We start from the raw sequence: 21,231 nt of genomic DNA on the forward strand, positions 1-21,231 counted from the left end.
TTCCTTCTTTTACCACTCTCTTCAAGAAAAACCCTTCTCCAAGCCTTGGTAATCAGTTGCCTTGATTACAGCAACTCACTCTTGGTCTTCATAAATGAGAATTTGCTCTCTAAACTTTAGGTTGTCCAGAACACTGCATCTCATCTCGTATGCAACCTCCCCCCGGGCTCGGCCACAATCCCACTTTTCAGACTTTACTTTGGATACCGATGAGAAAGAGAATTATTTTTATTAAAATATGCTGTCTAACCCACCGTGCTCTTCATGGTCAAGGGCCCTTTTACCTAGCCTCGAAGCTTCTGCTCTAAACTCCTTTGAGACTTCTTAGATCATGTGATAAGGCCTTGCTCAAAGTCCCTAGTTTTAAGAAGGCCATAGCAGGCTGCAAATCTTTCTCTTTCCTTGCCCCTCATCTCTGCAATAATTTGCCTACGCAATTATGCTTCTGTGAAAATCATTCCCTTTTCAGGAAGGCGCTTAAGGCCCATCTATTTAGGTTCACCTGCAGCCTGTCCCTATTGTCCTGGTCCTGCACCGAGATATTCCTTTGGGGTGGAATTTGAGCACGTAACAAATATAAAATAACATAACATATGGATCAGTCTGCAACTGGTGCAAACCTTTCTCATTGGGTTGCATCGCGTGCATATTCATGGGATTGCATTATAGCTATGTGACCATAGAACTAGACTATTTCTTTGATATGAAGAAGATATCAAAAAGGAGCATAGCTAGCATACGTACAACACATCTGTCATTACACAACCCATTTACCACACAGTCTTTATCACATAGGTAATTACCAAACAGTCCATTTATAGGTACTTTACAATGCAAGACATAACCACGGAGGTAAGTTATTTTTTTTAATGACAATTATGTGTGTGTGTGTGTCTGTGTCTGTGTTTGTGTCTGTGCAGTGAATGTGTGGCAAGAAGTGAGGGCTTAGACATTGAAGTGAGAAACAATGGAGACAAGACATCCCTTTGACATTCATTGAGTCTTTGTTAACAAAAGGCTGCTAATTAGTTGTTTTCTGAGCACGGCTATTTGTTAGTTTGTCAGTTTCTGTTGTTTGAAGTGAGAAGGTTTCTAGCCAATGCCTCCCATTTAGTCTGTCCCGTTATGTTGCTTTAGGAAGACTGAAGACTGTCAGGTGCAGAGATCTCACACTTCATTGTGTCCTTATTTTGGAATACTTGTGCTTGGACTCAGCACCGTTTGGAACCTCTGTGAGAGCCACCACCTTGTGCAATGACTAAGACCAGTAAAAAAGGATGAGAATGTGGAGTCACACCCCCCAAATAGAAAAAGTTTATACAATATTTGTCCAAACCACTTAGAGTTATTCTTCTCCAAATTCTTCATTAGCACGGAATGGAGTGTTTCACAGAGTACTCAAAGACTCTGTCTCCCAGAGGTGTAATGACTGCTCCAAATGTCTGCACTTCCTGCTGGAGAATCTGAGGGTCTGTTTGCTGCCTATAAGCCTTAACCCTTGATCAGAGAAGGAAGCATAGTGCCTGAGATTGCAAGAGCAGGACTGCCCATGAGGAGAAACTGAGCATGGTGCCAACCTGAGGAAATCCCAGAGAAAAGCTGACTACAAGAAGGAGTGTAGCTAGGAGAGACCCATGCTGTTAGGGAGTCTCCGGGTTCCTCTTTTCTCTTGTCATTGAGATCCGTACCTAAACTTCATGGACAAGCATCACTGTGTCATCTACAAGTCTATGGTGAGCTCGGGAGACTGGTACTGCTGATGTGAATAAGAGGACCCACATTTCTGCCCAAGTAGAATCCCTGTTCAGCCGATGTTTGCAACAGTAGAAGACACACCATGGTGGACGATTAGGCCCAGAGGCTGCACCTGTTGTACCTGAGCACCTACCTTGCCAGGGAAACAGTCACAGGTCAAGGCTAATTCTGATGTTCAGGCATGCAGCTCTGCCTATATCCAATGGAGATTATTCCAACCACAGATCTTAGTGTTTCAATTCAAATTGAATTGTGTTTTATTTTGCTATGGTGTGAGATTCAAGAAATTTTCTAAGTGAGAGATAAGCACTTGCTGGACAACACTTTTCTTGTCTTGCATACTAGATACTTGATAATCACTTGCCTGCTCATCCACACTACCTTAAAAGTCTTGCTTGGAAAGGATTGTACTTGGCCCAGTTTGGTAGCTGTAATAATATGGACCCAAAGACACTAAAGGCATTCCACCTCAACCACCATGTTTGGGCCCAGTAGCCCCTGCTTGTCGTTTGCCCAGCCCAAAAAAGGGTCTGGCCGGCCTGCACAATGAGCACAGGTAGCAGGACATGTAGTTTGGCAATCTCTGTTTTCCTGAACCCACTACACTCACACTTTGACTGACTGGAGGCACAGGAAATTGTCTTCAGCTGTGTCTTACAACCAGTCATTGTATCTCAGAAACCACTGCACACACACATAGCTTTGGATCTGTACAGGTTCTAGGCGTGGGCTGTAAGTAGTGCTTAGTTTGAGACGTGGTTTCAGGTGCTAGGGACTAGGACTTAATTGTCAACACGTGCTTGTGACAGTCAGCCACAAGGTGGCTCTCTGTAGCTAATTTAGAGATGACAACCAAAAAAAGGTAATTATTAATTCAATATACATTAAAATGACTATTGCCTGCCGCCCAGGCCATTTTTGTAGCTTCGGAGGCCTGACATACTCCGAATCGTCGCACTTGTAGGAATGTGATGGTTTGAGGTTCTGTTGTTACTATTATTGGAAGCATGGCAGGGGCAATATGTGGTGCAAGCTGCAGTGGCCTCCTAAAGAGAGCCCTTGCTTAAATTTTTTTTTACAAATTAAGCACTGCTTGTAAACCATGTCCTATACTCTGTACTTACGCTGTTTGGAAAGAGTTCATTCCTGTGCAGACTTTGGTGATGCTCCATCCAGCTCCTATTTCCTTAGACTCACTGTGTGAAGGACATGGCCACCCTTCAACTAGTCTTTCAGCCGCCAAACTGGCCTTCAGCTGTGTGCATTGGCTACTGGCATCTGAACATGCCATATGCCCTATTCTAATGACATCATTAATCTCTGTGCTTAACCTTCACAGCAGTCAAATGGTGCAGGGAAAGGCATATTGGTATGCCCTGCGCCAATTCACATCTCTTCCGTGCCCACTTTAGTGCAGAGATTATCTTACGAGCTCTCCAACAACGCTCTGATTCGAGATAGCTGTGATCCTGATCACTTAAAAATGTCCAATCGTTTTTTAAACGGTTTGAGAATTGCTGCAGTTTAAAGGGATCATATTCAACTTGAAATCATGGTGCTTCTTGCTAACCATTGTGCCTTGCTTTTCTCTTTGTGTTCTCAGTTTTTAAGAGTGATTAAAAATAATGATCCTTTTACTTCTTTGGTATATCTATTTATTTGATTCTGCTCTGTGGGTCACAGGAAGTAGCACATCGCATTTTCAGCAATGTTGGGTTTCAGTCGGATTTCATTGCTTATAGACTTTTTTAACAATATTAATTTTATATGCCAAAGCAGCTTACTTTTTTTCTTCCAGAGCAGTACTCATCTGCTTCAGTTTTCTTGTGTGCATATGGGGATGATAGTGCATTGGTGCAGCTGAGAAATGAAAGTTGATCACGTGACCACCTTTGGCTTTTTTTTTTGTATCTGCTTTTTGGTTCTAAAGTCTCCCTTGCCTGTTTCATCTTTTTACTTTGTGCTTAAAATCATTTTCATTTACACTATAATGTTCCGGTGGGCTTTTGGATATCTTCTATCCAAACCCTCATATTCAATCAGGACTAGGAAAACCACATCTTGGACACCCGAATAATCCGTGTCCCGCACCAGACAGGCACCCTCACACACACATAGCAAGTTTGATGAGACTGATTTGCTGAATGTGTGTGGGTTAATATGATTGCCTCCTGCCCACGCACGTGCGACTACTCCTCGTGCTGATAGAACGGATCTCGGATGAGCAGCGCCGAGGGACAGGCTTTGTTTGCTTTTTGAAAGGCAGAAAGAACTCCAAGGTTTGGCAGTTGTACAACGGTACGCCCTGTTCTAAGATTTCGTGTAAGAAAGAAAGACGTCATGGGTGCCCCTGGCACTATTCATTTATTTGTTTTTCATAGAGATTGGGTTAATGCGTATACCCTTGTGGGCCTGGGTAATAGAAAGTATCAAGTAAAAGGGCCTACACGGGACATTGTTTGAGCATCAATTATATTTCTTTAGACAGTGTTTATGAATGCCCTCAAATTAACATCCTAGCAAATGAATTTCAACTAAAAATAATAAGCCATCTTAATAATGAATTAATATTTATTAAAGATTAGTTAATTATAAATGTTCCTCATTTTATAATAATAATAATAATAATAATAATAATAATAATAATAATAATAATACGGCGTCTTAATAATTAATTAATCTTTATTCATTATTAATTTGCAGTATATGATGATAATAATAACAATAATAATAATAATAATAATAATAATACTATAATAATAATACTATAATAATAATAATAATAATAATAATAATAATATGGCATCTTATTAACGAATCAATATTTATTAAAGATTACTTCATTATTAATTTGCCTTATATAATACTACTACTAATAATAATAATTATACTAATGATAAGGCTTCTTAATAATGAATTAATCTTTATTAAACATTAATTCATTATTAATTTGCCTTATAATAATAATAATAACAACAATGCATCTTAATAATGAATTGATCTTTATTAAAGATTAATTCATTATTAAGCTGTCCTATTATTTTTTGTTGAAATTCATTTGCCAGGATGCTAATTTGAGGGCATTCATAAACACTGTCTCAAGAAATGTAATTGATGCTCAAACAATATCTCTTGTAGGCGCTTTTACTTGATACATGACAGCATACATGGCACTCTCGAGATCTGCAATTACAAATCTGCATTATTTTAGTGGCAAACCATGTAATGAAGCCGAAGACAGACTGCTGCAAAAAGTTGGAAACTTCCATTGCTCAGTAGTGTAGCAAGAGTTTCACGGGCCATAGTGCCAATAACGTAAATGGACCTCTTTACCTTTTTTTGTGAAAGCTTTTAATTGACTTACATTGAGCCCCTGATTCTTCTGGGCCCCGGTGCTACTGTACCCGCTGCAATATTGTTAGCGACACCCCTGCAACTCCTTCTCCTGGCAAGTAATACCTCCCGCCCCCCCCCCCTGTCATCTCCTACTCCACCATTTGAGGTCCACTCATGCGAATACCCTGCACGTGCTATCGCAAACCATGAATAAAAAGATGCTACAGCGTTCCATTATTCCCCATTCAGCCCCCTGCCTAGAATTGTGCTACTTGTGTGTTTTTGACTATTTAGGTCATAAACGAATAAGCTCTGTGCGCACACAACATTATGGGAGAATCCCGCAGTGGGCACTGCAGGGGAATTAAAATCTTTCCCCTAATGTAATGACGATTACCAGTAAGTAATCAGAGCATTTGTGCTGCGAGGTGCTTAAACTGGATGGATTGCTCGTTGAATAGAATGCTCTTGACAGCGTGCTCAAGGTCACAAGTTCGAGAAGACGTGGCATAACGGCCAGAGCAGCCGATTTTTTAGCTTGGGGGCCAGGCTCGAGTCTAGGCGGGGGCTCAACATCCTGTGATTCTGAGCAAATCACTTAATCGCCATGCCTCTACCAAAAATGAATATGTTCTTGTCTGATGTAAGTGGTGCTCGTATAAAGGGCTCCAATACCTTCTGGTGAGTTCGAGCTATATTAAAACGGCAAAAGAAAGAAAGAAAGAAAGAAAGAAATGTGTATTTGATCATGAACTTCAAAAACTGCAAAGTTCACTAGAGCACACTATTGAAACAATATCAATACATCCAGATAAGCAAATATATGGAGCCTACAAACATATAGGGGCAGATGTATCAAAATACCTATTTGGGATTCTCAAATAGCAATTTTTTGAGAATCGCTATTTGAGAATTCCAAAATGGTATGTATATAAAAAATCAATTTTTTTTAGCGATTTCCTAAAATTCCTTAATTGCGATTAGCAAATTGCTAATCGCAATTAAGGAATTATCAGCCTGATTCATCAAGCCGAAATCGGCTCGCAAAGGGCCAGATTCTGAGAATCTGGCCCTTTGCGAGCGCTATTTTTGCATTTGGGATTCATCATCCCAAATGCAAAAATCGGTAATAGCAATTTCGCTATTTTGCGAGGAATTACATTTAAGGAATCTCTATTTGAGATTCCTTAAATGCAATTCATCATCCATTTAAAAATTGAGAATTTGCAATTTCGGCCCGCTATTTACCGCGAGGTCAAACCTCGTGGTAAATAGCGAAAACTTAGAAAAATGCTTTTAAAAGCATTTTTCTAAGTTGCATGTTGCACACACACATGTCCTTTGGACATGTGTGTGCGCAACACCTGTTTCAATTTGCATTTAAGGGGTGCTACAGGGTGTCCTTTGGACACCCCTGGCACCCTTTAAATCGCTATCTTATTTGCGAGTAGCAAATTGCTAATCGCAAATAAGGAATACTCCCCGTTCATTCCTATGGGCCTATTGGCCCATAGGAATGAATGGGGAGTTATTCCTTATTTGCGATTAGCAATTTGCTACTCGCGAATAAGGAACATGTAGGATTCGCACTATTTATTGCAATTCCTACATGAATCCCGTTTTGTAAGTCCTTAATAGTGATTCATTATGAATCGCTATTAGGGGCTCGCAAAACGGGAGAATGATGAATCAGGCTGAATATCCCATTCATTTCTATGGGCCAGGAGGCCCATAGGAATGAATGTGAAGTTATTCTCAATTTGCGATTCGCAATTTGAGAATCGCAAATTGAGAATAATTTCAAGGGTTTAAGGGTGTCATAAGGACACCCTGATGCACCCCTGAAATGTACATGTGTGCGCATATGGCGCATATACATGCCCTAAGGGCATGTATGTGCACCATATGGCACCTTCACAAATGCCAAAAATTGCATTTGTGAAAGAAATCGCAAATTACCACCAACTTGAAGTTCGTGGTAATTTGCGATTTCTTAAGGAGAAATCACAATAATTGAATGCTTGATTCATAGCATTTAAGGTTTCGCAATTTGCGATTCCTTAAATGCTTATGCAAAATTAAGGAATCGCAAATTTTGCGATTCCTTAACTTTGCTATGCAATTTCCTTCATACATACAGTTTAGCGAATTTTTAGTCGCAAATGCTGCTTTTTTGCGAATCGCAGCGTTTGCGACTAAAAATTGCTTTGATACATCTGCCTCTTAGTGCCCATTCACGAAGGAAAAAGCCTTCACCTTTAACGTTCACATAAAGTATGACTACAACCACAGGTAATATTCATCACACTTTTCCGTTTTCACAATAATTACGCTTGTAGTGTTTCCTACACAAGCTAATCTGCTCATATTTGTATATTCAAGTTCCAGGTTGATTGACATACTTCTAAAGGTAGAAACTGAAAGATATGACTAGTAAATCTATGTAGATCCTGGGAATTCGTGCAGCACTCCACTCGCTTGATGTCGACGGCATGTTGCTTACAGGAAACATGCGATGCACAGTACTCGAAAGGGCGATAGGAAATTAGACACATGTGACCACGACTTAGCACACCAGCAGCAATCAAATCTGAAGCACAAAAGTAATAACACATTCCAGAACCCTGCCCTTTGCCAATAGTTGTGGATACAAAGAATGTAATGTTCTGTGAAAATGTATAACGTTCTACTCAAGTAGCAAAAGAACTCGATTGCGGTAATACTTTGGGGGTGACCCACTATGGGGACTTCATCCTTTGCCTACAGACGCGCTGAGTGTACCAGAGAAGCAAGCTACTTTGAAGGAAGCAGTCGCTTAGAAAGGGGGTACCCACTGCCCACTTTCACATGCGGCAGCCGTGGGCGGCATACGCAGGGACCGCCATGGGCGGCCAAAGGTCTAGCTATGGCATTGGAAGGAAGTCACATATTGAGATAATGGTAGGGGTTAGAAATAAGCGCTTTGCGAAGAGCAAAAAAGTGGCAGGATAGATGTGAAGGATAAATTGACCAAGATGCAGGTGGCAGCTGCATTACATTGTGGTACCCAGTATATACCTTTGACTCTCACTGATGAAGCAGAATAGCCGTACCTGCTAAATGCACCCCACCATATGCAGGGTCTGAATGTTCCTGAGACTATAGTCATAAGGGGAGGCAACAGCAACTCCTCTAATCGTCATTTTAGTCCCTGCCAATACAGGCACTAGTGTTAAGCAAAAAGAGAGAGATGACCCAACTCGTTCCAGGGAACAGGGTTCTTTGGACAACGTAAGCCAATAGGAAAATACCTGGAGAAAAATCTTACATGCTTTCACACAATCCTTTCAGTTATTCTACTCAGTGGCTTCACCATACATCTAATTTACACCCCTGCACCCAAAGTGCAGAATCAAATCCCAAATATTCTCTCAAACTGAAATGTAATGCTTACACTGTTTTATTAATATACATTCTCTTTTTTTCTGAATTAAAATCTCGGAGATATTCCGAAAATATACATACAATCAATACATTAAAACATTTTTCACAATTTGTACATTCCACTGTCTTCAGACCAAATCATAAAATGCAAGATAATAATAAAAAACACAATGAAGCCCCGATTAAAAAAAACAGTCATAAATGTCTGTTTAAACATCATCTGATCCAATAGCCATATGTGATTTGTGTGGAACCATTTGTACAAGGATTTCCTTTATATCTAAATGTCCCTCTGCTTTTTGGGATTCCTTAGCATACACAGGAGTCGATGAGTTTCAGTGGTTTAAAAACAATATAAAAAGAACCATCTTCTTTAGGACAAAATTCGATATGGGGGTCACTCTTCTCCTCATTATACAGTTTATATCGTTGGAGATGTCAGTTATGCTGCGGAATAGGGCCCGATATAGTCCTATCCTTGGTCCTTGTTTACATATGGATTCTCTTTCTTAAGGTTCCTGATATGGATTTTGTGAGTTCTTCGCTCTTCCTTATAGGTCAGATGTAGCCTTTTCTAAAGGGATCCGCCACTCGATCTTATATTGTTAAAAAAGTACGTGTATCTTTAGTTTAAAAGTGGGTCTAAAATCATGCCCACAGGGTTTGCTTCGGGAGACGTTATTCTACCCACATAGTTCCCCTTTCACGGTAGACTCTTGATATGTCTATCAAAGGGCATCCAGATTTTTTTTTAATCTTAGCGTAGCGGTGTGCGTGGTTCCCTTTCCTTTATCATCGTTCATGTATGTCTATTGGTTCAGATTGATGTTTAAACAGACATTTATGACCTTTTTTTTTAATAGGGGTGTCATTGTGTTTTTTTATTATTGTCTAGCATTTTATGATTTGGTCTAAAGACAGTGGAATGTACAAATTGCGAAAAATGTTTTAATGTATTGATTATATGTATATTTTCGGAATATCTCAGAGATTTTGGGCCACATGCATCAATGTAGGATTTTGCATTTCCTAAATAGCGAAAATTAAGGAATCGCAATTTAGGAATTGCAAAATCCTATGCATCAAGAAATCCTAAAAGTTTTTAGGATTTCTTAATTTTCGGTATTTGCGATTCCTTAATTGCGAATCGCAATTAAGGAATGGCATTACATTGATTCCTATGGGCCTAGAGGCCCATAGGAATCAATGCCGTTTTGCACTTTTTTATTTTGCGAATCCCATTTGTTTGATGCATTGCAAGGGTGCAGAGGGGGGTCCAAAAGACCCCCCCTGCACCCCTGAAATGTATTTTAAAGTGCATGTTTCACACACACATGTCCTAAGGACTTGTGTGTCTGTAACATGAAAGTTTAAAAAATGCATTTTTGAGCATTTTCTTTACTTTTCGCAAATTACCACGAGGTTCAACCTCGTGGTAATTTGCACCCCCTAATTGCTAATTAGAAATTTGAAAAACAATCATGCATTGCTTTTAAGGAATCACAAATTTGCGATTCCTTAAAAGCAATCGCATTTTTGGAAATCACTAAAAATAGCGATTTTCACAAAAAAGTATGATGCATCCCAAAAACTTATTTAGGAAGCGCAAACGGCCGAATTTACCGATTCGCACCATTTGCACTTCCTAAATAGGTTGATGCATGTGGCCCTTTAATTCAGAAAAAGAGAGAAATAATATTAATAAAACAGTGTAAGCGTTACATTTCAGTTTGAGAGTATATTTGGAATTTGATTCTGTACTTTGGGTGCAGCGGTGTAAATTAGATGTATGGTGAAGCCACTGAGTAGAATAATTGAAATGATTGTGTGAAAGCATGTAAGATTTTTCTCCAGGGATTTTCCTATTGGCTTAACTAGTGTTAAGCAGCCTGGACTACTGCAATGCCTTGTGGGTTTCAGCCTACAAAGATTTTTTAAGCAAATTGTAGGTAGTCCAGAATACTGTGGCCCGTCTAGTAGCCAATGCCCCTCCCAGAACGGCATGTTTACCCCTTCTGCAACAACTACATTGACTCCCAGTGCGGAAGCGGGTTAAATTCAACATCTGCTGCACTGTTTTCAAAGCTTTCTATGACCTGGGTCCTAATTATTTATCTGACAAATTTGTGAGGTATTTACCTTCTAGGTCCCTACGGTCAGGAACTAAATCACTTCTTTGCACCTCTCGGTTCAAAAAAGCTTGCATGGGTGACAAAGGCTTTTCTCATCTTGCCCCCCTTTTTTGGAACCACCTTCCCCTTCACTTACGTCAATGTCCTGACAACCTACAATTCAGAAAGCTGCTAAATACCTTTCTGTTCTGATGTACGTTTGCTGGGCCTGAAGTTAGCAGTCCTAGCGCAGAGATACCCCTGATGGAGTGATTTGGGCGCTATATAAATGAATAAATAGCAAATATCAATGCACCTATACCTAAGACATGCATGAATACCAAACATGCATTCACATTATTCAAGCAACCATTGCCCAGTGCCACACTTACAATAGACCACACACATTGAAAGAAAAGCAGTTCTGCATGTGGATGAGAAGCCATATCTACCCATGGAGGTGTGAATGACGTAACCTGACCAGCGTGTTCCTCTTCACAGCTACACCACGTGCACAATATGAAGGCCTAACATCAGCAAACATCCATTATGTTTGCCAGGGCTCAACAAGGTTGGACTACCCATCACGTTCTCATCACAAAGCGTGGTAAAGTGACAATTAATGTTAGGCCTATTCACTCAATACTAAGAAATGTCACAAGAGATCTGATTGGTTACTATCACCTGCCCACGTGTCATCTTCTGTTATGACCAACCACTGCGTGTTTGTCTGTGCTCATCATATGCTGTCCTGCAATGGAAATCTATAAACAAATGCATGTCCTGATTCATCCATCCTCCATTGCATGATCTGGGTTGCCATTCCCTCTGCTAGTTGTCACAACCTCCAGTGATTTTGTCCTCCCTGCAATGCTGTCAGGACTGCTAACAAAAACAAAAGACAGATTCTGAAACATATTGTCCATCAATTCAGAAACTGTTTGTAAGAAATTAGGTTAATAGTTGTGAACGATCACAGGTAATAGGTCTGCAACTTGCTCCTTACTAGGAAGCAAGGACCCCGTTGGCGCTCTGGCCTCTCCCAGACCAGAGAAGGAGAGCAGTCCATTGCCTACTCCGTGGAGGTAGTGTGGGCTTGTAACCATGGATTGTTTGTATGCAACATCAACACTCAATAAATCATTGTACAGTCAGTGCTTTTACTTCTAAAAAAGAAAAGGACTTCATCACACAAACTCTACTGAATACTAGAAATTAATTTACAAACATCTACAAGCAGGCAGTTGGAAATACCCTGTGGTTAAGGCATCCCAGCAAGCCTTAACTACAAATCCCAGTAGTACTCCTACCCATATGCCCACAAACAATGTTATAGGGTGCAATTGTAAGAAAAAAGGTCTACCGGCATTATCATAGTGTAACCACATTACAAGTAAAAATATGGCATGATAAACACATATAACACCGTCTTATATTACTATTTATTAAAGCATATTCTAATGAATTGTCAACATTACCATTGTCAATAAAGCATTACTGAAATAATTCAAGGTGTATCTGAATCTTTCTTCTGCTTTGACCATGCTACCAATTCAGCTATCGAACTTACCAACAGGAACCCCATAATTCCTGAACCCATGTGCAGAAGCACTAGCTGTAGGAGTGCTTAAAAATGAGTGGGAACCTCTCCCAGGAGAATAAGAGTAACTCCCTGGGGGAAACATCATTTACAATGCTGGAATTACATCGCAATGCTATTACATTGCGGTTTTCACAACGCAAGTCGTTACAATGACATGCGCTGGATGGCGCTCTCGGACAAGGAATAGTATAATTTACTATTCAACACCTTCCCTACTGTATGTAGACTGGAGTTGGAATAGTAAATTATACTACTCCTAAGTCCAGCGCCCTCCAACGCAAGTCGTTGTAACGACTTGCGTTGTAAAAACCGCAATGTAATGTACCGCGATGTAAATGTATGCGTTGTAACGTCATACATCCCTCCCTGGCAGACTTAAAAACACATTTTGAGGGCAACTGAAGAGGGCACTGATGCTTCTGTGGCAGCCCCCAAACAGGCTACGGGAATGTTGGTGATGCCGCTGCCATTCTGGCGCACCACAGTAGAGTGATATGAAAATTTCTGTCCTTTAGGAGGGGATTCTGGGGCGCTCCAGCACCTAGGTCACAAATGATGAACAACTTTGCGGATTGCTGCAAGGCTTTTGTTTTCATGCCGGGTGTCCCTGCCTACTTTATAGGGCCTTTGGTGAATGCCTGCATCTTAGACAGTGCGGGGTGTGATGTATTCCTATAGGTTCTGTATCGATCCCCCTATTCCTGACCCTATTCTGGTTAACAAGTTAACTAGAAGCCATCCCATGATGCAGAAACCGTTATCTGATTACGCCAGACCACGGCACAGGAGCGCGTTATCTGATTAGGTCATAACGCTTGCCATCTAATTAGGCAAAGCAATATTCCTCCAGCCCCTGATAAGGCATACGGAGTTCTCAAAACAAATCAAACCTATGACAACCTGGGAAAAACCCTGCGGCCATTGTTTTGATTTCACCGAGAACTTCAGCAAAAGAATGTGCTAACGACCAGTTCGTATGACATCCTTATTGACGTATCTATGTCCATCCTTACGTCAATCTCGGCACCTTACAGGTATAAATATTACCGGTATTGCCTTAAGCAAACACACGCGGTGGTGACGAGATCGGAGCAGCCAGACTTGCCGAAGCCCAGAGCAGAGCAGACCCCGCTGGCGCAGCCCCGCCTTCCTGACGCGCTGAGAACGAGACGCTGCTTTCTCCTGCCGAGAAATCCAGCTCCGGCGCTTCCGGGCAGCCCTTGCAGGCAGCCTGGAATATCGAGACCAAAGACGAGAGATACCATCCCTCAACCATCCTAGATTCCAGGTACAGAACTGAATAACCCCTTGCAGAGAATTCTTGAGTCAGTCACTTGGCAAAACAAACTTAACTTAAACTGCTACTTTCTATTCCCGCCCACGTATTAGGCTTAGGTCAGGTACACCGGGGTAGGCGTAGTTAGAAACACCAGTTGAGTACGATTAGTCAAATGTATATGTGTATGTATCTATTTCATCCATTTTAAACCACCATATGGCTTAGAAACCATATAAATGTTTTTACAGTATTATTTTATACTTCTGCTTTTATTGTATGCACTTTACTTAACCATAAGTATTGCGATAATATCGATTCATTTCTCTTGTGTGAGAAAAGAGACTGATCAATAAATACCATCTTTTATTGAACACGCCCGTCTCTTCCTTTTCTCTACAATCTGGTGAGACTAAGAATGCACGTACTGACTGAGTAAAATAAGTTGTCTTTTGTTTTCACACGACTCTAGAGATACACTCTTGATTAGGGGAGAGCAAAGTTGTCATGTTCTATGGTTGTCAGAAACTAAATCCCTTCTTGTCTATCCAGGGAGGTTCAACTCCTCCTTGCCTATTCGAGAAAGTTTCTAGTAAACTCTGAGCTAGCTGGCAAACCCAAAACTTTAAGTCTAATATCGACAATAGAAGACCTAGTTAACGTCTGGTCTAGGCCTATACTATTGAAGGTATTATTCCAATGCGCAGAGCCTATTGGGATAATAGGAACTACACTACATGGCGCCCAACGTTTGGAAAGGCGATAAAACTAACGCAAGACATTAGAGTAACTCAGTCGTGCTTTTTCACTCAGACCCCTTTTTTCCCATAATACTCCAACGACGTCTGGAGTGGGTGAAAGGTCATATCCGCCGAACCTCGCAGGAGGGAACTCCTATGTATGGTTCTTGGTTCAATCAACGTTGAAGGATACACTGTTCCAAAATATTGTGCATCTAATCTTTGTTTCCATAAGAAACCTGATCTGCAAACAAACGGAATAACCTTCTGGACAGTACAATGTCAGACAGCGAAGGAGAAAGAGAGGCAGCTAGAATAGCAGCTGAACTCGTAGCAGCTGATAATACTATGCAAGAAGCAGACCCGGATATAATACTCATCCCGGTCAACATAAGAAAATCTACAACTTTAAAACTTATAGAAAATGGACTGACACCGAGAGGTGGCACAGTCATATTCGTAATTGAGGCACACGAATATCGGCAGACAGAGGTATTCTATTCATGGATACACTTTCCAGCAGCAAACGCTGTAACAAAGCACTTCCACTATTACAAAACAGAGGAACCTCCTGAAGAGTACACTCCTTTCGAGGAGGTGGAAGTACCACTTAAATTTCAAGAGCACCTGCTCTTGTTTAATGGCGCCCTAAAACATAATAATCACATCACCAGGCTCGGTCCATTAGGTAGACCAGGAGCAACGTGGCCGGTCCTAGCCGGATACACACCACATCCAGACATCGAAAGAATGTCTGCAGCAGATCTTTTAATACAACTAAAACAATTAATAAAAGTACATAGACAATTAGTCCAATATGTAATGCGGACTTCAACAATCCAACCAGCAATTCAAATTCCACAGCTGACCCCTCATCAGGGGAACACAAATAAGATTACACCACAGAACATACAGTCCTGCCTAGGTAAAGTACCAGCTAAACGGGAACAAATACCATTCTGGTTAGCACAAAAAATCACCCAAATAGAGGCGGTGTTTCCAGACACCATCCCTGTGGATAAACACAGGATTCTGACTATCTGTCTTCCAATGGGAATCGCACCACACGTGGAGGACTGTGACACTTGGGGTACAGTCTTTGCTTCCATTTACACAAAAACGCATGGTGTTCCATCCATCTCGGTAATACCAGATGTGCTAAAACAAATTCAAGATGAATACGGTCCAGAACCCGCTTTAACTCTTGGTATGAAATTACTAAAAGACTTCAAGCAGGTCTCGGCAATATTACTAGCCAACATAAAAGGAGAAGCAGCGAATGTGGCGATCCGCCAGAGGTTAAAAGAGACAGATTTAGCAGACCAACCTGCTGAAATTGCCAGAATTATAGAAAAATCCTATGAGGAACTATGTAGAGATAGTTTGGGTGGAATACCAGTGAAGCCCCAACTAATTGAAAGTCCTGAAAAAATATTTATTAAAAATAATCTAAACAGTCAAAAAAAGAGCTGGGATGGAAACAAACAATCCAATCCTAAAGAAAAGAAATTCCAGTCCAGAGGAAGGTCTCCTCGGCGGAGAGAAATATCTCCGAACCAAGGACGCAAGTCTCCCCAAAGGGAGCCCTCTGTGAAAAGATACGACCTTAGAAATAGGGATAACATAAAGAAACCGGATAGATATCAAGATTTTGATACACGTCCCTCTCAATCTTTTCAGACTTCCTTGCAGAAATCGGAAAGAAGAGGACGATCGGAACCCAGGGAAGGGCACGTCAAGTCCAAAGACAAGGAACCTGCTCATCCAAATAAAAAATTACAGTTTCCCAAGAAGAAGGTAGCCAGCATTAAAGTATTCAACAATGCAGAGAATACTGAGGACACAGCTGAAAAACGGAGAGTGGGCTCAGACAATGCTAGACAGCGCAGCAGAAGTGAGCATAGCACGCAAAGTCCTTATGAATCATCTGGAGACAGTGGACACGAATGAATACCTTCAGGTGGAAACTGCAGACACCAGAGTTAGCAAACCTCACAAAATATATGAAATAACTTTACGTATAGAAGGGGATAAGACTAGAAAAATAAGGGGACTATTTTGGGATAATCTCTCCAAGGGCTATGACATCCTTCTAGCTGAAAAAGACTGGCCACCAGAGTTTGTCAGGGACTGCCCTCGTGGCGAAGAAATAATTATGCCTGCCTTCTCAAATCATATCCCAATTCATAAAAAAATATACACTTGCAAGAAAGTGGGCAGTAGCTCAAGCTCCTGCTTTATATAAAAATCATGTAGGATGGGATGAGGACTCTCCTCCTCACAAAATCCAGTTAAAATCACAACCTACTGCACAAAGGCAGTATCCAATCAAGCAAGAAGCTAAAAAACAGGTAAATGAAATTGTAGATCAACTAGAATACCAGGGGGTGATTGAAACTTGCACCTCACAAATGAACAACCCTTTGTTTCCTGTCTCCAAACCAGACAATTCATATCGTCTAGTTTTGGATTACAGACACCTTAACTCATGTTGCAAAACTTTTGCAGTGCAAAACTCGCATAGTGCAGCACTAATGAATAACATAGTGCGCAAAAAATACAAAACAACATTAGACATCTCTAATGGATTCTTTTGTCAAAATATAGCACCAGAGAGCAGATATTTGTCCGCGTTCTCAATAAATGGCGCTCAAAAACAATTCTGTCGGTTACCCCAGTGGTACAAGAACAGCCCAGGATTATTCTCAGCGAGAGTAACAGAGTTACTACAAACATATGATGACGAAGCATTATCGTATGTCGACGACATATACCTAACAGACGATGACTTGGATACTCACTTGAAGAGAGTGAACACCATAATACTTGGGTTCGCAGCAGAGGGTTACAAATTCAACTTTAAAAAATCTAGAATAGCCCATCTAACAGTCCTGTTCTTAGGATATGAATTATCAAGTGAAGGCAAAAGCCTGGCTGACAATTTCCTAGAGAAATGTGCCGTACTCCAAGCACCTAGAACACTAAAAAACTTACAGTCAATTCTAGGCTTCCTAAATTTCGGAAGAACATACATTGCAAATTACGCAGAAAGGATCAAACCCCTTTATGATCTAATAAAACCAGATTTTAAAACAACGAATTGGACTCAAATACACACAGAAATTCTGAGATCCTTACAAACAGACATGTTAATTAAAACAAAATTAGAAACACGTGATAACACACGCAATCTTGTGATTCGAGTCATCCCAGGAAGATGCGGATTCACATACCTGACCTCTAATGAGGGAGAAAAGGTACCAATTGCATTCAAATCACACTTGTACACAGAAGCTGAAAAGAAGTTCAGCATTAAAGAAAACATTGTTCATGCAGTTCAAACCGCAATAGCTAGAGAAAAAGATAAAGCTGACGGTAGACGTATCACAGTCAGAACAGCAGAATCAGCCTTTGAGGCATTAACAACACCGTGTAATTTACCAACAACAGCATTGAATCCGGAATGGATACAATGGGTGAATTCAATTACAACGGACAGAGTAAAATACTACCTTGATCCAGAATTAAAAGAATTAAAAAATCTAGAATATGAAAGAACATTCCCTCTGCCAATCGACATTCTGCCATTACGACAGTACGCGTGTGTAATCTATACAGACGGACATGCTCAACCCTCCGTTTGGGGAGGACAAGCATACAACCCCACATGTGAGATTACAAAAGAAGTGTGGCGCGGAGGTAAACTAAGACCTCTATTAACAAAAACACACTCAGTAGAAACTAATTCAGAACAACAGACTGAAATAATAGCATTGAAAATGGCGCTAGATAATGCAGATCGCGAATTCCCGACACTCATAGTGTCCGATTCGTATTACTGCGTCAAATCATATAACAGCGATTTACAGAAATGGATTCAAAACGGTTACAAAGATGACACAGGTGCAACAATAAAGCAAAAACTGCTTTGGGAACAAGTAGCTCTTTTACAAAAAGAACTACCAAAGACTCACGTGACACACTCATTGAGTCATCAGCGTGATGGCGTTCACGTTGCAGGGAATTCATTGGCTGAGACAGCCACAGCGGTAGCAACTAAATCGGCTTCCGTAGCTAGAAAAAAGCGTACAGTGAAATACATTGACGGTGAAACAGTGCTGGCGGTGAAAACGTCATCAAAAGGCGACTGCTCAGCGCTACCGATCAACTATCCACTCAATTATACATACATAATCGATGCAAACTCCGTCCCTTTTGCTCGAATCCCTGGAGTGGGGGATAGAGTAATTCCAAACATGGACAGGAGAACTTTGTTAATTGTAGACGCACATATAGGTGAGGGTCTTAGTCATCTCAAACTAAAAGATTCTCTGGAAGAACTATAATCAGTGTACTGGTGGCCAGGCATGAGCCTGCAGCATCACATTTTTGTAAATAAATGCCCGGACTGCAACAGAGATCGCAGTGGCGAGAGAAACGGTATACTACCGTGGCGTTTCACTCCAGAAAGGATCAACAGTAAAAAGCATAGCGTCCGATTAACATATACAGGCTAGTTTCCACTTATAATGTAGATCCCCAGCACTCGGCTGACGTCTGAACTGTTATAAAAAGATTTGCGAGTCTATAATGGCATATACGCTAGAAGCATGCTACGTTAGGCTAAAGTTTTTCCACGTGCCTTATTTGCGCATGGAAAAACAAGGTCAAATGAGCATAGCATGGCGGGACTCTTCTCACTTCCTACCTGAGGGAACGGGATGGTGTAAAGAAAAAACCAAGGCATAAAGCTATCTATAACGGAAAGGATATTAGGTTCGGGAGCTGGGTGGGTCAAACATCTAATAAGTGTCCAACGTAGTCTAAACAACCTGCCAAGAAATTCTCTGAGGGGATTCAGTCCGTACGAATTATTGTTTGGAACTAGGATGTTGGTCTTAGATCTTGACAGTCAGATTTCAGTGGTGAAGGAAAAAAGCTTTGATATCAAAGATCGTTTGGCTATTTTGCAGGACTTAAACGAAACAAGAAAAGACCTGAGCAACATAAAGTTGAAACAACAGCCAACAACCACTGAAGAACCACCACCTGTCCCAGCAAGACCTGTCTGGATTCCAAAAGTCGGGGATCTAGTCAGAGAAAAAATCGCGGTAAAGAAGGAATTTGGGCCTTCTTACAGAAAAGCAGTTCCTGTCTTGTCTATCAACGGGACAAGATCAGTTGTACTACCGCCGCTTGCTGGTAAAAAGGAGAACCGAGTTGTATCCATCGACCTGGTAAAACCACAATCATGTGGCCGATAACAAACAGTAGGCCAAGTGGACTCCCAATAAGTAGCAGAACACCAAGGTTTGCTACCAATACAGAGGTGCCAACTAAAAGGCTAATCACATTCGAAACGCCTACAGAACAACAACAAGGACTATGCAACAATGCAATGGAACTCACACCTCTGAAAACCCAAATAAAAACATTTAGTAGAGACACACCAACCTACAATGAAGTAACAAAGGAATATGCTGAAGCTGCAAGAAACAGTAATCCTGAAGCAATTGGAACAATTGACAGAACAGCATCCGGCTACTTCATAAACTTCGATGATTCCTCTGAAGACCTCAGTGAATCAAAGACACAGCCATCAACAAAAACCTTTAAAGATAAAGCTAAAGAACTTTTGAAACAACTGAAAGAAACATATCTGATTTCTCCATGGATTGAATTTTGGGTGGCCTTTGGTGCATTTATCCTCATACTTTGGCTCATCATGATACTATGCTTGGGAGGCTTCATTGAGGTAAAATATGCTAAAATGGACACAGCAAGCCAGAAAATCAACTTGATCCTCAAGCCACACACATCTTCACACGTCGAGAAAAGAGAACTTTCTTCAGTCAACTTCACAGCCAATCCTATACCGGGTGGGGTAGCATGGGACAACACTGACTATGAAATTTATGGTCCGGTTGAAATCCTGAAATATCCACACCAAATCAAGATCTCGTTGAGTGACTTTGTAAAACCGAGCTCATTTGCTGATGATTGGGACTTTGAAAGTATAAATAATATGATATCTGACCTTGTGATGTCTGCTAAATTTACCAAACATGATTATTTGCAGGGTTCGTCTAATTATGATAGTATGTACTGTTACAACCACTATGGTAACCATTTTTTACATAAATCTGCACAACCTAGAAATGTTTTAAATTATAATCAATGGGAACATTGTGCAACCCCTCCAAAAGGAAGCCCAAGAACCTTTTATGACAAATATTCATACTTTTCAGGGTTCAACACAAGTAATGCTGAAACATTTTATTTCAAATTGTCAAATAAGACAGGGACAAAAACCATGCTTACAAATATGAAATTGATATATTCAGACTCGTTTTTTGAACAAATGAATACTTTTGCTTTTGATTATTGGGACAAAAATGTTGAAGTAAAAAGTGTTTGGGGTACAAAAGAATGGCAAGTAAAAAGTATAGAATCATTGTTTAGAGCCTGCATGATCCCAGAACAAATTATATTTTTGAATGACACTGTTCAACAAACTACCTGTCTTGGCCTAGCCAAAATCAAAGACTTAAATAAACCGTCTATTCCAAAGCCAACTATAAACAGCAATAGCTCTACAGATGAAGAGATAGACGTAAACTATGTATTAAACCAAAATAGAACACATCCTGATTGGAAACAATGGTTAATCTGGCCCACAGATACTAATAACTGTCAAGACAGATTCCTGAACAAAATACAGGGGTTCACATTGACCAGGCCAGATCCTAGATATTCCCAAAGACAACACCCAGGGATAATAACCACCTACAGTGTGGGCAAACTCTGCCTTCAATGGCTACAAACTTCCACACTGACAGAAATTAAGCAACACCTAACTTTACTTACTGATGGTGCTGACTTGCGTGATTTCATTATGGGACCACGCAAACAGCGTCAAAAACGCTTCATAGCAGCCTCTGTATATGCAGCTTACAACGAGGCCTGGAAGGTAACTCAAATTGAGAC

Source organism: Lissotriton helveticus, chromosome 8 (assembly GCF_964261635.1).
Source record: "Lissotriton helveticus chromosome 8, aLisHel1.1, whole genome shotgun sequence".
In the NCBI taxonomy this organism is placed as follows: domain Eukaryota; kingdom Metazoa; phylum Chordata; class Amphibia; order Caudata; family Salamandridae; genus Lissotriton; species Lissotriton helveticus.